The sequence below is a fragment of the Cyprinus carpio genome, chromosome B22 (genome assembly GCF_018340385.1).
Source record: "Cyprinus carpio isolate SPL01 chromosome B22, ASM1834038v1, whole genome shotgun sequence".
Taxonomy (NCBI): domain Eukaryota; kingdom Metazoa; phylum Chordata; class Actinopteri; order Cypriniformes; family Cyprinidae; genus Cyprinus; species Cyprinus carpio.
This window is the reverse complement of record NC_056618.1, coordinates 17894712-17914381: the sequence shown is the minus strand read 5'-3', so window position 1 is coordinate 17914381 and position 19670 is coordinate 17894712.

The window sequence follows — 19670 nt, the reverse complement described above, 5'->3', positions numbered from 1 at the left end:
TGGCTTCAAATGTAGTCTTCAAAAGATTTAAAACAAAGAGTTGAGTCAAACTGGAATAAGAAGTTAACTATACACTTAGAGGTCATAAGTGTTGTATTTTAATATCTGTTATGAAACAGGGTGTTACATTTATATAATATGAACTTCATTTAGAAGAAAGAAAAAATATATATTTTAATATCCGTTTTATCTGAATATGGTAAAATGGGACAAATAATGGGACTTTCAGTTAAAATTATACTTTCTAACTTAATTTTGAATAGTTTTGTATAATGCATTTTTTCTGAGCAATCTTTTTACTGCTCATTAAAATATTACACACAACACAACCACACCCCCACAATATTTTCATGATAAACATATACTCATAACAACAACAACATCATGGGGTAGACTTGATTAGATTAGATTTGTACATTTTATAAATGATTTTTTTTACATTACATTAAATGAGTACATTAAATTAATATTTGTTAAGAAATCAAACAAAACATTTCCAACCTTTCAAACTTAAGACTTCTTAAAATACTTATACTTTGAAGATCTGCAAAAAATGAGGAGAGGAAATTTCAGAGGAGTGTGGGTGCAAAACCAACATGTTAACACTTATATTGCATTTTTTTGTTTTTTGTTAAAATAAAATTCAATGCAATTCTCCTTTCTTTCTTTCTTTTTCTTTCTTTCTTTCTTTCTTTCTTTGTTTCTTTCTTTAAAGAGATGAACTTGTGTTTTCATGGTTCATTTTTCAAAACTTAATTTTTTTTTTTTTTTCCAGTGACATTTTTACGTGTTGAGGTCAAGCCAAGGTGTTCATGTGAATAACAGTTTTTCCATTAGTACACCCACACACAAACACCACAACAAAACATTTGCATACATTCTTCAGACTTCTTTTTTCTTTCTTCTTCTCAAGATATTCAGTATGTAAAAAGTGCAGTAATTTACAAACATTTTACTTAAAACTTTGAACTTTAATCTAGCAAAAAATGCTAAAACTATCTATTCCCCTATTGACTTTATTACTGATAGAAATCACTTTCTGTACAGATCACAAGACAAAAGCTTTTTGCCATCTCAATGTTTTCATCACACTTTTGCTAGATAAACATTAGAGAAAGCTTCTTAAAACCAGTGGCTCCACAGCATGTATACATGTATTTATAAATGAATAAATACAATCAAATTTGAGGTGTCTCCTTTCAAATCCAACCTAGAATTCTTCACAGTAAAACATAAAAAAAAAAGATGCTGACCTCTAGACAGTGCTACTTCAAGATAATGATATTGCTGGCTCATCATTTTTGAAAAGCGTCTAACCACAACTGCTTAGTTAACATTTTTAGATTAAATTTTCTGCTGATGTTCCTAAAAAGTCACTTTCATTTTGGAGCAAGGAAAGTGTCAGCATATTTGTGTTTGCAATCAGGGGAGAGTCTATGGTTTCTACTTAAAGCATGTTTTTGCACGTGTAGGCTATTGATTATAATGGAACTTTGTGAGATCGCGATGAACTATGGAGAGTGGCTGCTTTTATTGATTATTAAGGGAGTTTGAAATGTGATATTGATTTAAAACAACAATTCAATAAACAAGAAATATTAAGTGACTTGCATGGTCTGACTATAACACTATTACCTGATTTTGTCAACGAAAATAGTTTAAAACAAAGTCAAACACAGCAGGGTTTTGTTTATAAAATAATGTGCGTTTTTTTAAACTAGTTGATGATTCATGATTACCCATTCATAATCGCTTCTTTCCTGTACGAATCAGCCATTCAAATGAATCAATTGAAATAATTATTCAATGATACATTTAGAGACCTGCCACCACTACTAGCAGTTTACTTTCATTTTAAAAGTATAATTTCAGTCATTTCAATCATTGAATATTTCTATACCCTATTAAAATTGTTATATTTAAAACATTAATCTCAACATAAATTTATTAATTTAATTGCACTCATGCCACTTCTGAGCCTCATTGAACATCTGAAAATACACCTACAATCCACTTTTATCTTCTTCTGTGCCACCAAGTAGCCTACAAGTTAACATTTATATGTTTAAATTTGATTGCTAACTCATTCTTACTTGTTCTTATTCTATTGTTTTGAATGGAAATTTTAAAAAGCTAATACACATTTGAATTTGACAGAATAGCTGACATACTTAGAAAAATGCCATTACTGTAAATCACTTTAAGGAGTCAGATGTCACCTCGTAATGGTATGGCTTTTTTTTTATCAGAATTTTTGATTATTGAACAGAAGGTTAAGTTTATAGGGTTTGTTCTTATTTAATTTTGAATGTGTGCTCAGAGCCCTGGGAAGCGAGCACAAATGTTGTCAACACTAGGCTATCCCTCACCTTTTTTTGATATAAATCTTCAAGACACTGTTCAGCAGCAACGCAGGTGTTTCTTGAAATAACAGAGATGAAACAGATAATTCTACATACACAATTTTTTACATCTTTCTCAAAATGGCTATACATTTGCTGGAAAGTGGGAAAAAAATCATGTAGTTTGCATCATTGGGTTAGTGGTATTTTGGTCATTTATATTTTATATGGTTAAAATAATATTAAATGATTTACAGCTTCCATCTCATAGAGCTTCCTTTTTACCATTAAACTGACACTTCCGCTTGGAATTCAAGGGCTTGTTTCCATGGCTGAATGGTAAACCCCACCTACTTTGATTTGATTGGCCAGCTCAATTATTGTGACATTGACGAGCGCTGCTAGACCACTCAGCAGGCTGACAATGTAACTTTTAAACATTTTTGTAATCATAAAAACAGAACGCTCTGTAGTGCAGCGGATCAGTGCAAGAGTTTCAAATATTGGGGGGGGATAGATTTGGCCATTTTTGACTATTGGGGGGACTTCTCTGGTCCCCCTCACTGCTCCATGCAGGTGGTTACGGCCCTGTTTTGGAGTGTCTTGTTTTTTTATTGTTCTCTTGTGATTTTGTTTATTTTAGGATAAGTGTACTTTTATAAAACTTTTTTTTATATGTGTTGCTCTTATGTATTGCTTTATGTATACTGTACTACACTGAAATAACACTTCTGTTTTTTGCCCCTATTTTTTATGCGAGCTTAACTCAAATATTTCCAAGACTTTTTCTATGCACACAAAGGCCTATTTCTCTCAAAATAGTTGTCTACAAATCTGTCTGGAATCTGTGCTATTAGTGAGCACTTCCCCGTTTTGCCGAGATAACCCATCCAACCCACAGGTGTGGCCTATCAAGATGCTGATTAGACAGCATGATTATTGCACAGGTGTGCCTTAGGCTGGCCACACATCTCCTTCACAGAGTTGATCAGGTTGTTGATTGTGGCCTGTGAAATGTTGGTCCACTCCTCTTCAATGGCTGTGTAAAGTTGGTGGATATTGGCAGGAACTGGAACACGCTGTCGTATATGCCGATCCAGAGCATCCCAAACATGCTTAATACCGGGTGACATGTCCGAACTGGATGTTTTCAGCTTCCGAACAGGTACAGATCCTTGCAACATGGGGTCGCATTATCATGCTGCAACATGAGGTGATGGTCGTGGATGAATGGCACAACAATGGGCCTCAGGATCTTGTCATATTTCTGTGCATTCAAAATGCCATCAATAAAATGCACCTGTGTTCGCGGTCCATAACATACGCCTTCTCGCCCATACCATATAACCCCACCGCCACCATGGGCCACTCGATCCACAATGTTGACATCAGCAAACCGGCTCACCCACACGCATACGCCATACACGCTTGTGGGCCATCTACCCTGTACAGTGAAACTGCGGATTCATCCGTGGAAGAGAACACCTCTACAGAGTGCCAGACGCCATCGAATGTGAGCAGTTGCCCTACCTCGTCGTGGTTACAACGACTTAACTGCAGCTCAGGTCGAGACCCCTGATGAGGACGACGAGCATGCAGATGAGCTTCCCCTGAGACAGCTATTCCTGACAAGTTTCCAGCAGAAATCCTTCGGTTATGCAAACCAATTGTTGCAGCAGCTGTCCGGGTGGCTGGTCCCCAGACGATCTTGAGGCGTGAAGATGCTGGATGTGGAGGTCCTGGGCTGGTGTGAGTTACATTGTGGTCTGGCAAGTTGAGGCTCGGTTGATGTACTGCCACCCTCTCAGAAACGCCTTTGGTGACGGCTTATGCAGTAGAGAAAAATGAATATTCAATCTTACTGGGTAACAGCTCTGGTGGATATGACTCCAGTCAGCATGCTAATTGCACACTCCCTCAAAAACTTGCGACATCTGTGGCATTGTGCTGTGTGATAAAACTGCACATTTTAGAGTGGCCTTTTATTGTGGCTTAGCCTAAGGCACACCTGTGCAATAATCATGCTGTCTAATCAGCATCTTGATACAGTATGCCACCTGTGAGGTGGATGGATTATCTCGGCAAAGGAGAAGTGCTAACACAGATTTAGACAGATTTGTGAACAATATTTGAGAGAAATAGACCTTTTGTGTACATAGAAAAAGTCTTAGATCTTTGAGTTCAGCTCATGAAAAATGGGGGCAAAAACAAAAGTGTTGCGTTTATAATTTTGTTCAGTGTATATAGTTTATTAGTGTGGTTTATATGCACTCACATTTAATTACCTGAAAATATATGATGTGTACATGCAGTTGTAGATATGTTTTCAGATATTATTGTTGACGACTGACTTCATTAATTTATTTATATGAGTTGGGAGATGGAGTGTGTGTTATGTATATACATTAATTATGTATTTCATTTTTGTTAATGGAGGGAGTAGATAGAAGGACAAGGAAGAAAGAAAACAGTCTTTCATCATAGTGCTAGCAATGGAAAAGTCCTGGGATTGATTCCAAATGTATACTTTGAATGAGTAAATAAACAAAACATAGTGTCTCTCCTCAAACACATACACACGTTTACTTAGCTATCTAAATGGGGACATTCCATAGGCGTAATGGTTTTTATACGGTACAAACTGTATATTCTATCCCCCTACACCAACCCTACACCTAAAACTACCCCTTACAGAAAACTTTCTGCCTTTTTACAAATAAAAACTTTGTTTATTTTTTATACCAGTTTTACAAACGAGGAATTCCCCAAATGGAGGTTTTCTGAGATTTTGTCATGTTTAGCTCACTTTTGGGTACAAATTTGTTCCCAAAATATGGTTAAGCAGGTACACACACACACACACACACACACACACACACACACACACACACACACACACACACACCGTGAACTTACACTTAATGTACACTTTTACAGCGATTTTTAACACTAGTGAGCAGCAGATATAGTGCACCAGATTGCTCACCACACACCCTATCGTCAACATCACTCCGTTTTTCCTGTAAGTCTCCTCCACATCCATCTACCGCCGCCCCCTCCAGTTTTGTTATCTCTCATGGGAAACTCCCGTAAAAAGTCCCATAGGTTTTCTCCTGGGAAAAACCTCACGATGAATAATCACACCAGTAAATCATTCCAAGGTTGTCCAGTTGCCAGATCATGTATGAAAAACGCACCCACTCACACAATCGACAGATCATACAAATTTGTGACTGCAACCTACAACCCAATTTCGCTGTTGATGATATTTGCCCAGACGTCACTGGTGGATGCAGAAGAGGAGAGGAGAAGACTAGGTGGTCTTTCGGTGAAAAAAATCTAAATTTAAATTTAACAGCAGCTGGACGGAATCTAATTTCGTTTCTCCAAGCTATATCGACAACGCACAAGCCTTTTGCAAAGTGTGTCGCTCTGATTTTAACATCGGACACGGTGGTGAAAATGAGGTTACTCACTCAGCACAATCACGACGGCACAGAGATATGTGCATTCATCCCAACACTACACTGGGGCATTATGACCCATTTTCAGCTCCCCCTGCTGGCCTAATAAAAATGTCCATCCATATGTGACTAGAACATATTTCACAGCTAACACAGCGACTGCATTTAACATTAACATAGTGAAACTACACTAAATTTAATCAAGAAAATACAATACATTACACTCTTGGTAGTGGTCGCCATATTTTAGGATACAATCAGGAGCAAAAAGTGACAAAAATCACAAATCATTAGAGAAAAATAATGACGCTTTTACACTAATAATTTCTGAAAGCTACTTGTATTCGCAAGAATAAAACGGACCGCCATTTAAATATCTTATGTGCACTCAAGCGCTCAATCATGTGCCTGGGAACCAAAAACAACAACTGATGTTTTGTTAGCCTACTATTAGTGAAAAAAGGGGAGATGTAATACAGGTGCATCTCAGTAAATTAGAATGTCGTGGAAAACTTGTGTATTAAATAAATTCAATGCACACAGACTGAAGTAGTTTAATTCTTTGGTTCTTTTAATTGTGATGATTTTGGCTCACATTTAACAAAAACTCACCAATTAACCAATTAATCTCAACAAATTAGAATATATTGACATGCCTTCAATCAGGTCTCTGATCAACTCAAAACACCTGCAAAAGGTTTCCTGAGGCATCAAAAATGGTCTCTCCAGTTTGGTTCACTAGGCTACACAATGTTATGGGATGACTGCTGATCTGACAGTTGTCCAGAAGACAATCATTGACCACTCTTAACAAGGAGGGTAAGCCACAAACATTCATTGCCAAAGCTGACTGTTCACAGAGTGCTGTATCAAGCATGCGTAACAGAAAGTTGAGTGGAAGAAAAAAGTGTGTTGAAGAAAAGATGCACAATAAACCGACTAAAGAACCGCCCAGCACTTATGAGGATTGTCAAGCAAAATGGATTCAAGAATTTGAGTGAAGTTATGCTACAAGGAATGGACTGAGGCTGGGGTCAAGGCATCAAGAGCCACCACACACAAAGCGTGTGTCAAGGAATTTACAGTTGGTCCTTTTCCTTTGTTATAGCCATATTTCTTGAACTACAGACACTTGTCACAAGGCGTCTTACCTGGGCTAAGGAGAAGAAGAACTGGACTGTTGCCCAGTGGTCCAAAGTCCTCGCTTTTCAGATGAGAGCAAGTTTTGTATTTCATTTGGAAACCAAGGTCCTAGAGTCTGGAGGAAGGGTGGAGAAGCTCATAGCCCAAAGTTGCTTGAAGTCCGGTGTTAAGTTTCCATAGTCTGTGATGTTTTGGGGTGCAATGTCATCTGCTGGTGTTGGTCCATTGTGTTTTTGAAAACCAAAGTCACTGCACCTGTTTACCAAGAAATTTTGGGAGCACTTCATGCTTCCTTCTGCTGACCAGCTTTTTTGAAGATGCTGATTTCATTTTCCAGGAGGATTTGGCACCTGCCCACACTGCCAAAAGCACCAAAAAGTTGGTTAAATGACCATGGTGTTGGGTTGTGCTTGACTGGCCAGCAAACTCACTCAGACCTGAACCCCAGAGAGAATCTATGGGGTATTGTCAAGAGGAAAATATGAGAAACAAGAGACCAAAAATGCAGATGAGTAAAGAGAGGCCACTGTCAAAGAAACCTGAGCTTCCATACCACCTCAGCAGTGCCACAAACTAGTTTGTGTGCACTGAATTTATTTAATACACAAGTTTCACAATTTGAGTTGAATTACTTAAAGAAATTCACTTTTCCACAACATTCTAATTTATTGAGATGCACCTGTATGTGTGTTGCCTTACCTGGTGAGGGCGCTAACAGTTAAGCTTTGCCTGGAGAGCGGAGCCTAATAAAGTTCAGTTGCTGTTGACATACATGGCGTTCAGTGTAGTTTATTACACTTATCATCTCATCTATGTCTATGATACTGTATTTTTTTTTTATTAAATAACTGAATTTGCTTGCAAATCGTAATAAGGCATGTACAGTAGGGGGCAGCATTTACATATTATATACAAGTGCAGAGGAATTGTTTAATTTCTGACTTTTAGACAATAGAGATGCAAGTAAATTATGCAGTGCAGACTGTATTTGTTTGTGTTTGTAGTTAAGTTGTGTTGTTTAGTTTGTGTTTTTTTGTGTTTGTGGGTGTTTGTGAAAAGTTTTTTTTTGTATGGCGCTTTTTTACAGATACAATCATTAGAAAGCAACTTTACTGAGAAAATTCGGTTTCTACAATATTTAAAGTAGTAACTTGTCAGTGGTGACTGACCAGTTTATATTCCGTACTGACAAGAAATATGACTGTATGCGTTGTAGCATCAGAGCGCATCAGTATGTCGCGTTCTGTAGCCATGTGAGCATGTGAGTGTGTGCGTTTGTGTTTGTTTGTTTGTTTTAGTATTTTTGTTTGTGTATGTGTGTGAGCGTGTGAGGTGGATCCCTTCTTGTCATAATTTTTTCTCTGTCTCTCTAAAGCCAATGAAAAACTAGGGGACAGTTTAGTCTCTTTAAATACAATTAAAATTATATTAAAATATTAATATTTAATAAATATTTGTTTTAGTTTTTAATTGATTTTATAATAAATTTCACAACCTGGCTGGCACACTACTTAGGGGCTGTGTATGACACTGTTTTCAACAAAAAATAGAACACTTTTTATGCATTTTAGCCATTTATTTACACAACAAGCCCTGAAAATGCTAACTTTTGAAAATGGGTTTCAAGAAGTGTTTGAAAACAATTCTGGTATTGTCTCCAGATGGGTGTTATTTGTGTGTGTTTTTTTGAAAATTCCAACACAGAACAAAATAAATAAATAAATAAATACATACATAAATTATACCCTTTATTAAAAGCATTTCTAATTTATTTACATATGATTCATATACAACAGAGATTTAGGAAACATAAAACATGAAGTGACAAAATAATTATTTGAAAATGAGCATTCCAGCTTTACTGCAAACTATGTGCAAGCTGCAGACAGTCACTAGAGTTGGAGAGATTATACAGCTTGCTATAATGATTTGTATCACCTGAAATTATGACTGCTTAAGCATTATGCATTTGAGTGCTTAATTCCATAAAAGGGGCATTTTTATTTAAAATTTGTGAACATCAGTTAAAAAAAGTAAAAAGAATATGAATTTACAGTACATAACCACAAATTTATTTAAAATATATTAATTTATGGTAAGTGTAAGTAAATGTGTATGTTTTTTTTTTTTTTAATTAATGATGTTTGCTTTTTTTGGTTACATTGGGTAAATGTCTATGCACTATTTGTGGCATAAATTAGATAAAGGTATGGCTTGTGATGTATCTGTGGGTGAACTGTCAATCAAAGTTTGCTGTTCATTTGCAGTGTTGCTGCCTGTGGACTCCTTGAATGCTTCTGTTAAAAAAAAGAGATAAATTAGATAATGGTATGGTTTTAATTTAGCATTATTTTAAATTGTTCTTTTATTATTTAGTTTTGTTTTTTTTGGATTGGTTGAATGTTTATGTTTGAAATGCAATTTTATCTAAATGCACCATTATCAGTTTGACTCAAGAGCCTCTGAAAGCAACCAAGCAGAAAACTCACTTGAGTTTACAATTTGACTCGCAGCCTCTGTTAAACGCAAACTCATGAGTGATCATGAGATCTTCCACTGAGTGACTGGCAGGCTTTCTTTTCATAGTTTATCAATATAATTATGATAAAAATCTAGTACTTTTTGAATGGTGTAATTATGTGATGTGCAAAGGTGCTAAATTATGCTACATCATAAAAATAAAATTACAAAGGAAAAGACTAAAAATGGTCAGTATACAGTGGGGAAAATATTTACTGTATTTGATCCCCTGCTGATTTTGTAAGTTTGCCTACTTACAAAGAAATGAGTGTCTGTAGTTTTTATGGTAGGTTTATTTTATTTTAACAGGTAGAAACAGAAAATCAACCAAAAAAATCCAGAAAAAACACATTATATAAAAGTTAGAAATTGATTTGCCTTTCAGTGAGTGAAATAAGTATTTGATTCCCTACCAACCAGCAAAAATTCTGGCTCCCACAGATTGGTTATGTGCCCATGTGGAACACAGATTAGTCCTGCCACTTTAAGAAGTTCCTCCTAATGTCAGCTCATTAGATGTATAAGACACCTGTCCACACAATCAGTATCTTCCATTTCAACCTCTCCCACCACCATGAACAAGACCAAAGAGCTGTCAAAGGATGTCAGAGACAAGGTTGAAATGGAAGAAATACAAAATAACCATAAATTTGCCTCGGTCTGGAGCTCCGTGCAGGATCTCACCTAATGGGGTAAGGATGCCCTTACCAAAAAGTAGTATACTTCAAGTTTATTTTATTAAGTATACTTAAGTAAAGTTCAAGTATATTTTGACTTTTTGTAAGTATAAGTCAAGTATACTTAATTGTCATTATAAGTATATGGTCTTAGAAGCACATAGCTTCATTTCTGATAAGTACATAAAAAGTAAACTAAAAGTATACTTTCCTATTTTTTTTAGCTTTTAAAAATATGCATACTAATAGCACAATTTGGAATAAACTGCTTCGTTAGAGTAAGGGTGATCATGAGAAATGTAATCGAGGATGTGACTACACTATGAGTAGCTGAACATGTGAATGATCTTAAGGCTATTGGGGACCACAATTGGTCACTCAAGCAAAACGTTGGTAACACACTGGTACTCCAAAGAACTTGAAAGCCTGCAAGCGGCCCCTGCGCTCATATACAAGGCAAATGTATTAGACAAATGTACAGGCCCATCTGAAATTTGCCAAAGAAATGATTAGAATCATCTAAATGATTCAGAGAAGGCTTGGTATTTTGTGAGATTTTGCCAGATGATTGAAATATTTGGATTTTTTGTCTTTATCAAGAACACCATCCCTACAGTCAAGCACGGAGGTGAAAACATTATGCTTTACGGCTGTTTTTCTGCTAAGGGTAATGCTTTTGCCAGATGAGACCAGTGAGGGAACAAAAATGGACGGGCCATGTACTGTAAAATCTTGGATAAGAACCTCTCCTTCCCTCAGCCAGAACACTGAAGATGAATCGCTAGATGGGTGTTTCCAGGGACTAACAATGACCTGAAACATACCGCCAAGGCAACAAAGGAGTAGTTCAAGAAGCAGGCTATCAACATTACAAGTCATGGAGTGGCTCAGCCCGTCTCCAGACCTCAATCCATAGAAAATCTGTGGAGGAAGCTGTAAACTTGAGTCGGTCAAACGACAGCCAAGAAACCTTAAGGATTTTGAGAGGATCTGTAAAGAGGAAAGTGAATCGTCCCTCCCCTGAGATGTGTGCAAACCTGTGGTGAACAACTACAAAGAAAGCTGATCTTACCCTTCTGTTTTTTGTCAACAAGGGTCTCTGTACTTAAGTACTATTGGTATTTCGATGGGGATCAAATGCTTATTTCACCTCACCGATTTGCAAAATCACTTTATATAACAATTTTTTACTTGCACCTTTTGGTTGATATTCTGTCTCTATATCGCAACAAACCAACCTATACATAAACTGGCTACATCCTTCAACTTCTTTGTAGTAAGCAACCTGCAAAGAATCAGCAGGGGGATCAGTGACGGAAGCCTCAATTGGTAGTCCAAGTTTTGCACAAAAGGCTCATATATCATCTATATATAATACTTGCCTTTTTGACTTTGTATACATTTATATACAACAAAAATGACAGCAGCAACGATTCCAAGAACAAGACCAATACATATTATCAGAGCGAGAATATTTCCGAGTTCTGGAATGAACAAAAAAGAAAAAAACACCTCTCTCTTGAGCAAAAAAAAAAAAAAAAAAAAGGCAAAAAAGCTTTTATGTATAAAGCTCCAATAGATTGGAATAACTTACCTGCAAATATTAGATCCATTACATCATATATATATATATATATATATATATATATATATATATATATATATATAGTGGCTCTTAAATCAGAAGGCTTATACATCAGCTGTAGGTAATACTTGCCTTTTTGTCTTTCTTGTCTTTGTTTTTTTGTGTATATGTTTATTTTTTTTATTTTTTTTGTAGAGTATGACTGGTAGGTATATAGTGGCTCTTGACATGTACCCGCAAGGATGCAGCTGATGGACGAACAAGAAGAAGAATAATCAGTAGAATGCCTGTTGGGAGACCATCATCATAAAGATTTATAAGTTCATAGGCAGACAGTCTATTAATATTCAGTTACAGTAGTTGACTTGTTTGTGGTATGTTGATATTTGAGGACTGGGCAGATGCTCTGTGGAACATGATAAAAAAAAAAAAAAAAAAAGAAGTATAGAATAAATATATAGTCATAACAACATAGACTGATGCAAGATGGTTTATGGTAGCCAAATAAAGCAGCCCAAACTCCACTCGTTGCACCACTAGAAGGTAGTATATTTGCATCATGTTTACTTCTAGTTACTCAATACATTTGCTGAATTCAGAACTGCATAATAGTTGCTTCACCGCAGGTAGTCAGGAACGGAGACCGAAGATGACAGGAATGATGTTTTTATTATTTGACAAGCAGAGGTGAAGGTGTGAGCAATGGTGGAAAAATGGGTGAGAGGGATCTGGTGCTGGAGTCTAGGAAGGTGAGATGATCCAGAGGTGTGGTGGTTTGAGGCTATGGAGGATGATGATACAACGGTCAATGGTGGACAGCATCACCCTGGGGATACCGCTGGAGAGGTAAGAAGTCAGGTATCTGGTTGGAGTCCTTAGAGTTAGCAGGTAGGTATTGACCCTGAGTTGCTGAACCAGACCGGACAGTGACTGCGTGTGTGACTTTTGAGTGCTGGGGAGATTGCAGGTAGATGAGGAGCAGGTGAGTGTGATTAGTACTCAGGTGATAGCGTGTGCTGTGATTGGGTGGTGTTGGAGCCTGGCTTGTCTGCGACCAAGTACCGGCCCGCTCCTGAGGGCTGAGGACCCTCGACGTTGTGGTGGTCTTCCGCTCTTTTCGTGGAGCAGGTCTGTCATGGTGATTGGTGTGGAAGGTGTCCAGCAGGTTCGGGTCCAGGATGTCATTGCGTTGGGACCCATGGCGTTCCCTCTGGACCCGTAACCTCCCAGTCCACTAGATACTCGAGTTGTCCAACACGGCATCGAGGAATCCAAGATCTCCTTGAACCTCGTAGGCAGTACCATCGTCCAGGATGAGTGGATGGGGGGCTTGACTGCAGCTTCACGCCAGGCTCTGTGGAGAGGGAGACAGAAGGATGGTGAGGTTTGAGGAGTGATACATGAAACGTGGGGTGGATACGATACTCAGGAGGGAGGTGTAGCTTGTATGAGACTGGGTTGATCTGCTCTGTGATGGTGAATGGGCCAATGAATCTGGGACTCAGTTTGCGGCATGGTATACGCAGGCGGATGTCTCGGGTTGACAGCCAGACCTTCTGTCCTGGTTGGTAGGCTGAAGCTTTGGAGCGGTGAAAGGTGGAAGCTGTCATCCTGCGTCTGCTGTAGAGGCCCGTTAGCGTAGCTGATGGTGGGCCGAGTCCCAGACCCCTCTGCGTTCTCTCAGGAACCAGTAGTTCGACGGATGGTACGTCTGAGGTTCACCTGACCAGGGAAAAGAGCGGGGCTGGTAGCCCGAGCACCTGACTGGAATGGAGTGAGTCCCGATGGAAGGTTAGCCAGGGAGTTCTGTGCGTGCATCGGCCCACCCCCAGGAACTGGTTCCAAGAGTCCTGGTGGCCATGACAGAAGGTCACGGAGTGAAGCGACCAATCTCTTGGATTTTCCTCTCTGTCTGCCCGTTCGACTGAGGGTGGTATCCAGATGGCAGGCTGACGGCCACCACCTAGGAGGGGAGTGAAAGGCCTTCCAGACTCGGGAGATGAATTGGGGACCTCTGTCGGAAACGATATCCTCAGGGATGCCAAAGTACCGGAAGACGTGGTTGAACATCAGCTCCGCGGGCTTATTTCGGAGGAGGCTGGTGAGAGGAGTGGTGATGGAGCTGTCAGTCTTGCTTGGATGCAGCTGCGGTAAGAAGTTAAAGAAACCCAGGAATGGTTAGGTTCTTTTAGGGTAGTGGGTGCTGTCCAGTTCCGGATGGCAGACCACCTTCCCTGCAACCATCCGGATGCCACTGCTGCTCGATGTTGTAGCCAAGGAACTGCACTGAGGGCTGATGGAAGGAGCACTTCTCTGCTTTCAGATAGAGTTGGAACTCTCTCAGGCATTGAAGGACCTCCACTTAGCGTGGCATCGCGATGTTCGTTAGGCTCGGGAGTAGATGAGCATGTCGCCGATATAGACTAGGACTAACTTTTGGAGAAACTCCCAGAGCACCTCATGAATAGAAATCCTGGAATGCAGGAGGGGGTGTTGACTAGATGTTCTGTGAGTGACCTCAGTAGGGGTGATAAGGCTGTCTTCCACTTTCGACCCCCCTCATGTGACCGGGATGAGGCTCTACGGCGCTTCTTCTGGTCCAACTTGGTGAAGACAGTGGCTGCAGATGTTCCAAGGCTGCTGGGACGAGGAAGAGGGGTAGCAGAATTTTCTGGTGATATTGTTGAAGTGATATCAATACATGGCTGCAAGCCTCGCTTTGTCTACAAGAAAAGCTTGAAGCAGCAGAGTAGATGGGCCGGATCTTATAAGCTCAGCGATGTAATCCTCCATGGCCTTCTCTTCCGGGGATGGAGAGGGGGTAGATCTTCCCCCTTAGCACTGGCTACACCCAGAAACGAATCTATGGTGCAAAGTCCCATGGCCGGTGTAGGGAGGCAGCTTGGAGGCCCGTTTGCGGCAGAAAGCGTCACTGAAGGCGAAGTAACATGATGGGATATTCACAAGATTGTCTTTTCAACTGGGCTCTCAATGGAGGTGGTATAGACAGGCAGTGTGGTTCTGGGAAGAGTGGATGGAACTGGAAATCCAGACAGACAGCCCTTGGAAACGAGGAGATCTCTCTCTCCGCACCAGGTCTTCGCCGGTCTTCCACGAGACTACAGGATTATGCTGCTCTAACCAGGGGCGCCCTAATATCACGTCAGCGGTGGATTCCTCCAGAACCAGCAGATGGATCTTCTCCACATGAAGTAGCCCGATCTGGAGGGTCAGAGGGCCGACACAGTGGCGAACTTGTCTCCTACTTAGCGGTTTTCCAGTTATTGAATGGCTGACGCCGTTGCCGCGGTAGTGCGGTTGAGCTGACAGCAGAGGGTACCAGAGATGATGGAGGGCTGACCCAGAATCCAAGGGGTGCATGAACTGGAAGGAGGTATCAGCGGCAGTAGTGTCACAACAATGGTGAGTGGCTTCATCTGATACTTTGGAAGGAAAATGGCACTCACCATGTATGGGGCGAGGAGGCCCGGGCCGAAGGGCTTAGGAGATGATATGCCCGGAGATCCACAGTATAAAGCAGAGATTCTGGGCCAGCCGCCTTTGCCCGTTCCAGGTAGGTCGAGTGGAATCTACTTGCATATGGGTTGTGGGCTGGTTCTGGGGGAGCTGTGTGGTCTCTGGGCGGCAGAGGGGTGAGTTGGCATGTGACTGGCACTGGTGCTCTTGAGGCCGCGACTGCATACAGTGTGACATACGAGTGGCGGTTGAATGAAACGTTCAAGCCCGATGGTGTCCTCGTATGCAGCGAGATGCAACCGCACTCGAGGATCCAATCCTTGACGGTAGGTGGTCAGCAAGGCTTGCTCATTCCATCCACTTGTGGCCGCGAGAGTCCTGAACTTAAGAGCATATTCATTGACAGTCATTTTTCCTTGTTTAAATAATAAAGTTTCTCACCAATGGATGAATCCCAGGCGGGTCTACCGAAAACTTCTCGGAAGTAGTCAACAAAGCTAGAATATGACTGGATGACAGAATTATTTTAGGTCCAAATGGTATTGGCCCATTGTAGTGCTTTACCGTGCAACTGGGAGATTAGGAAGAGCTTACCCCTCTCGGATCGCCGCGGGTACACAAGTGCGGTTGCATCTCCAGGACCAGCCAGCATATTGAGGAAAAATCCGCCGCACCTCCGGCCGGACCAGAGAAGGGCTTCAGTTTGGCCATGGGGCTGGCGGCACGGTAGGGGAGGAAGAGGTGGCGCACGAAGTGCCTGGGGTGCTGGTGAAGGGGGTGATGGAATGCTGGTGATCGTCCGACGCAACGCGTCAACGAGGTCCTGGAGGGGGTCCATGAGGCTCATGCTTGTGTCGATCGGTCAGGGTCCGGTCTTCTGTTACGGTAGTCAGGGCCCGGAGACTGAGAATGACAGGGAATGTTGTTTTATTTGACACAAGCAGAGGTGAAGGTGAGCAATTGTGAAGCAATGGGTGAGGATACGGTGCTGGTGTCTAGGAAGGTGAGATGATCCGAGAGGTGGTGGCTTGAGACGATGGAGGAAGATGACACACACACACACACACACGATTGGAACAGGAGGACACTGGAGATCGCTGGAGAGAGGTAAGTCAGGTATCTGGTTAGTCCTTAGAGTTAGCAGGTAGGTATTGACCTAGTTGTGAACGAGACCGGACAGTGACTGCGTGTGTGTGTGTGTGTGACTTTTGAGTGCTGGGGTGATTGCAGGTAGATGAGGAGCAGGTGAGTGTGATTAGTACTCAGGTGATGGCGTATGCTGTGATTGGGTGGTGTTGGAGCCTGGCGTATCTGTGACAATAGTATACTACTCCTTCTATTTTCACTATATCATTACATGGTATAAATGGTAAGAATAATATTCAAGAATGCAGTACAGAATTCAGCAACTTTCAGTCCCATCCATTCTCTTCTTATAATGATGCTTAGTTTAATACATATTTTCTTGTCAGGGTTATGTTCAGTTTTGGTCTTGATTTTATTGTGATTTGGTTCGATCTTCTTGTTTGCAATTTGACCTTGTTTCCCAGTGTGTTTGATTACCTTATTTTTGTCACCTGTTGTCTTATCTCATTAGTTCCTTCAGTACTCTTTAGTCTTTGTCTGGTGTTGTTTATGTAATGGTTGTATTTGCTTGCCTTCTGTGTTTGGATATCCTGGTTGATATTGAGTTGGAGTTTGCTCTACACTTTACATGTTCATTAACACGTTTTTTCACATCCATGTCCAATTTTACTTCTGATTTGAAATGTGTTATTAAAATGAGTCTGACAAGTAGTTTTTTTTATGTTTATTTAGGTGGGGTGGATTGGCTGGACTAAAAATAAATAGCAAGTGCATTCACAAGATGGCTGCTGAGTGATCTGACTCAGCTTGAAGAGTTTGAATTAACCCAGACATTTCCATTGTAATAATAAAAGAACAATGAATAACATGAATTAAATAAAAACAATAAATACAATAAGTTGGGTGAATACAATTCATATTTTTGCATGCTAGCATTTACATGAACAGCTAAAATGTGTGCACCTCATTTGTGAAATTTTTTATTTAGTTTACTCACCACTGACAGTAACATTGAAAGGTGGAAGATTAGTTGTTGATCTGTAGTTTATAGATTTCAGAGTCTGTTTTGCTGGTGTTTGTGATGGTGAGATCTCCAGTTTGAATGTCGTCCAAGAGTCTGCCTCTGAATCTCCCATCAGCACAGTCATTTATGTGCATATTATTATTAATTCTTTCTGCATTGACAATCTTATTAGGTCCAAACATTCATAAAATGTGAATATCCTTTCGTGAGTCTTTTAAATTGGTGTGTAGAGTGACAGAATCTCCCTCCTTCACTGTCAGCTCTTTCTGTGTTAGGTCTGTCTCGGTAACAAAACACAACAACAGGATCATATAAAACAGTTTGTCACACACAGTTAATCTCAGTCTCATAAATATTAATCTCAGTATTGGAATGAGGAGTGGCACCTATTATTATAAATCTTTTTAAATTATATTCAAAATATAAATATTTAAAAAAGAGCAGGAAACAGATGAAGTGAAATGAAATGTCTGACAGAATTAAGAAGGACATAGATTTGTTCAATATCATCAACACTTTCATACCTGGGCATTGCTGCCAGAGTTGAGCGATGTTGGCATACAAAGTCTGGCTGCTGATGGGACTGTTGAGCACACAGCTGTAGTTACTTTTATCCTCATATTTCACCTCCAGGTGTAGAGAGGTGTTAGGGTTAAGATCAATGACACTGACTTGTGAACATACTTGTTTTCCTTAAAACCACGTTAGATTGGCTTTGTGAAGATTGAATGCTGAACACTTAATCACGCATATTGAGTCTGATGGTAAACATGATGGATAATGTCTGTCAATTTTAAGAGGCTGGAGCTGGAAAACAAGCAAGAATGATTTAGAATAAGAATTAAAACTAAAAAATTAATTCAATATAATGCAGTTATTAGGATAATTACAAAAAGATTTGACTTAAAAAAGTTTAAAAGTATTACAACAGGCATATGATTGCTGGAATCTCTTTTCTTCACTGATGCTGTCTTTGTTCCATCAGCTTCAATGCATGGCACACCTAGAAGGCATAGTGAAATTATTAAAGTAAATATAGAATTTACCTCCTAAAAGCCATAAAATAAATAGCAATCAAGCCATAATCTTCAAAAGAACCAATGAAATGGGTTGCTTGATTTGAAGCAAAACAACTAAAACGAAGCTTGATTTGAACGTGTTAAAGCTTGAAGAACAGATGCAAGGTACTTTGCTTTAGTAGCAAACGTCAGTGCACGTGATTTTTGGAGCACTTTCTGTTTTAAGTTTATGACACTTATCTGGGCTGGGTTTCTCTTTGTGACTGTAAGCCAATAATGAAACTAATGTGTATTCAATTTTTTTATGCTTTTAAAAATTTTGACATAAGAAATTTTGTTATGCTAGATTATAATGCAATGCAACCACACTCACGTCCTGTGAAAACCACCGTTTTTGCAGCCATGACCTACTTACACTATTTGTGAGAGCAGAATTACCTGTGTTATTGTTTCGTGTTTTTGAGATATTGTTCCTTATTAATAAAGTATCTAAAACCCACTGGACCTTATTTATTATTTTCACACAAGACAAAGTGGCAAATTTCAGTTTTGTCTCATCAATTCTTTGGCTGTAGCCAGTGGTTTACAATGAATAGGTCTATTATCCTACTGTAACAACGTTTGTAAGTCGGGAAGAAGGAGGCGGGAACCGGCGAACATTTAAATAAAACTTTAATAATAAAATCATCACAAAATAGTGTGACAGCCCCTCGCGGACGACTGCCGCGCACAAATAGAAAAAAAAACACAAAATAAAACCCAGGCCTGGTCCTCTCTCATCCTTCACTGTAGTTACTCCTCCTCTTATCCTTCCGGAGCTCCTCCGTGGGACTCGAGACTGGTGAGTGGTGCAGGTTAAATGTGCTGTGGTGACACCTTATCTTAAAAAAACAAACCTGGATCTTCTTTTTCTTCTTTTTCCAATTTTCATCCTATTTCTAATCTACCCTTTATTTAAAAAATCCTTGAGAAAGTTGTATCGACTCAATTATAATCTTATTTGACTGTTAATTCTGTTCACGAGATGTTTAAATCTGGCTTAAAAGCTTTACACAGTACTGAATCCACCCTTTAAAAAAAGTCTCAAGTGATATCTCTACAGAAACTGATTCTGGGAAATCCATGTCTTTAGTCTTATTAGATCTGAGTGCTGCTTTTGATTTGGTTGATCATGAGGTCGTTGACACGTTTGGAGACATCTGTGGGCCTGCGTGGCACAGTCTTACAGTGGTTCCATTCCTACCTGAAAAACATTTTTTAGCGTTTGTATTGGTCGTCAGAACTCCTCTAGTATAATTATGGAGTGCCACAGGGATCAGTCCTTGGGCCTGTT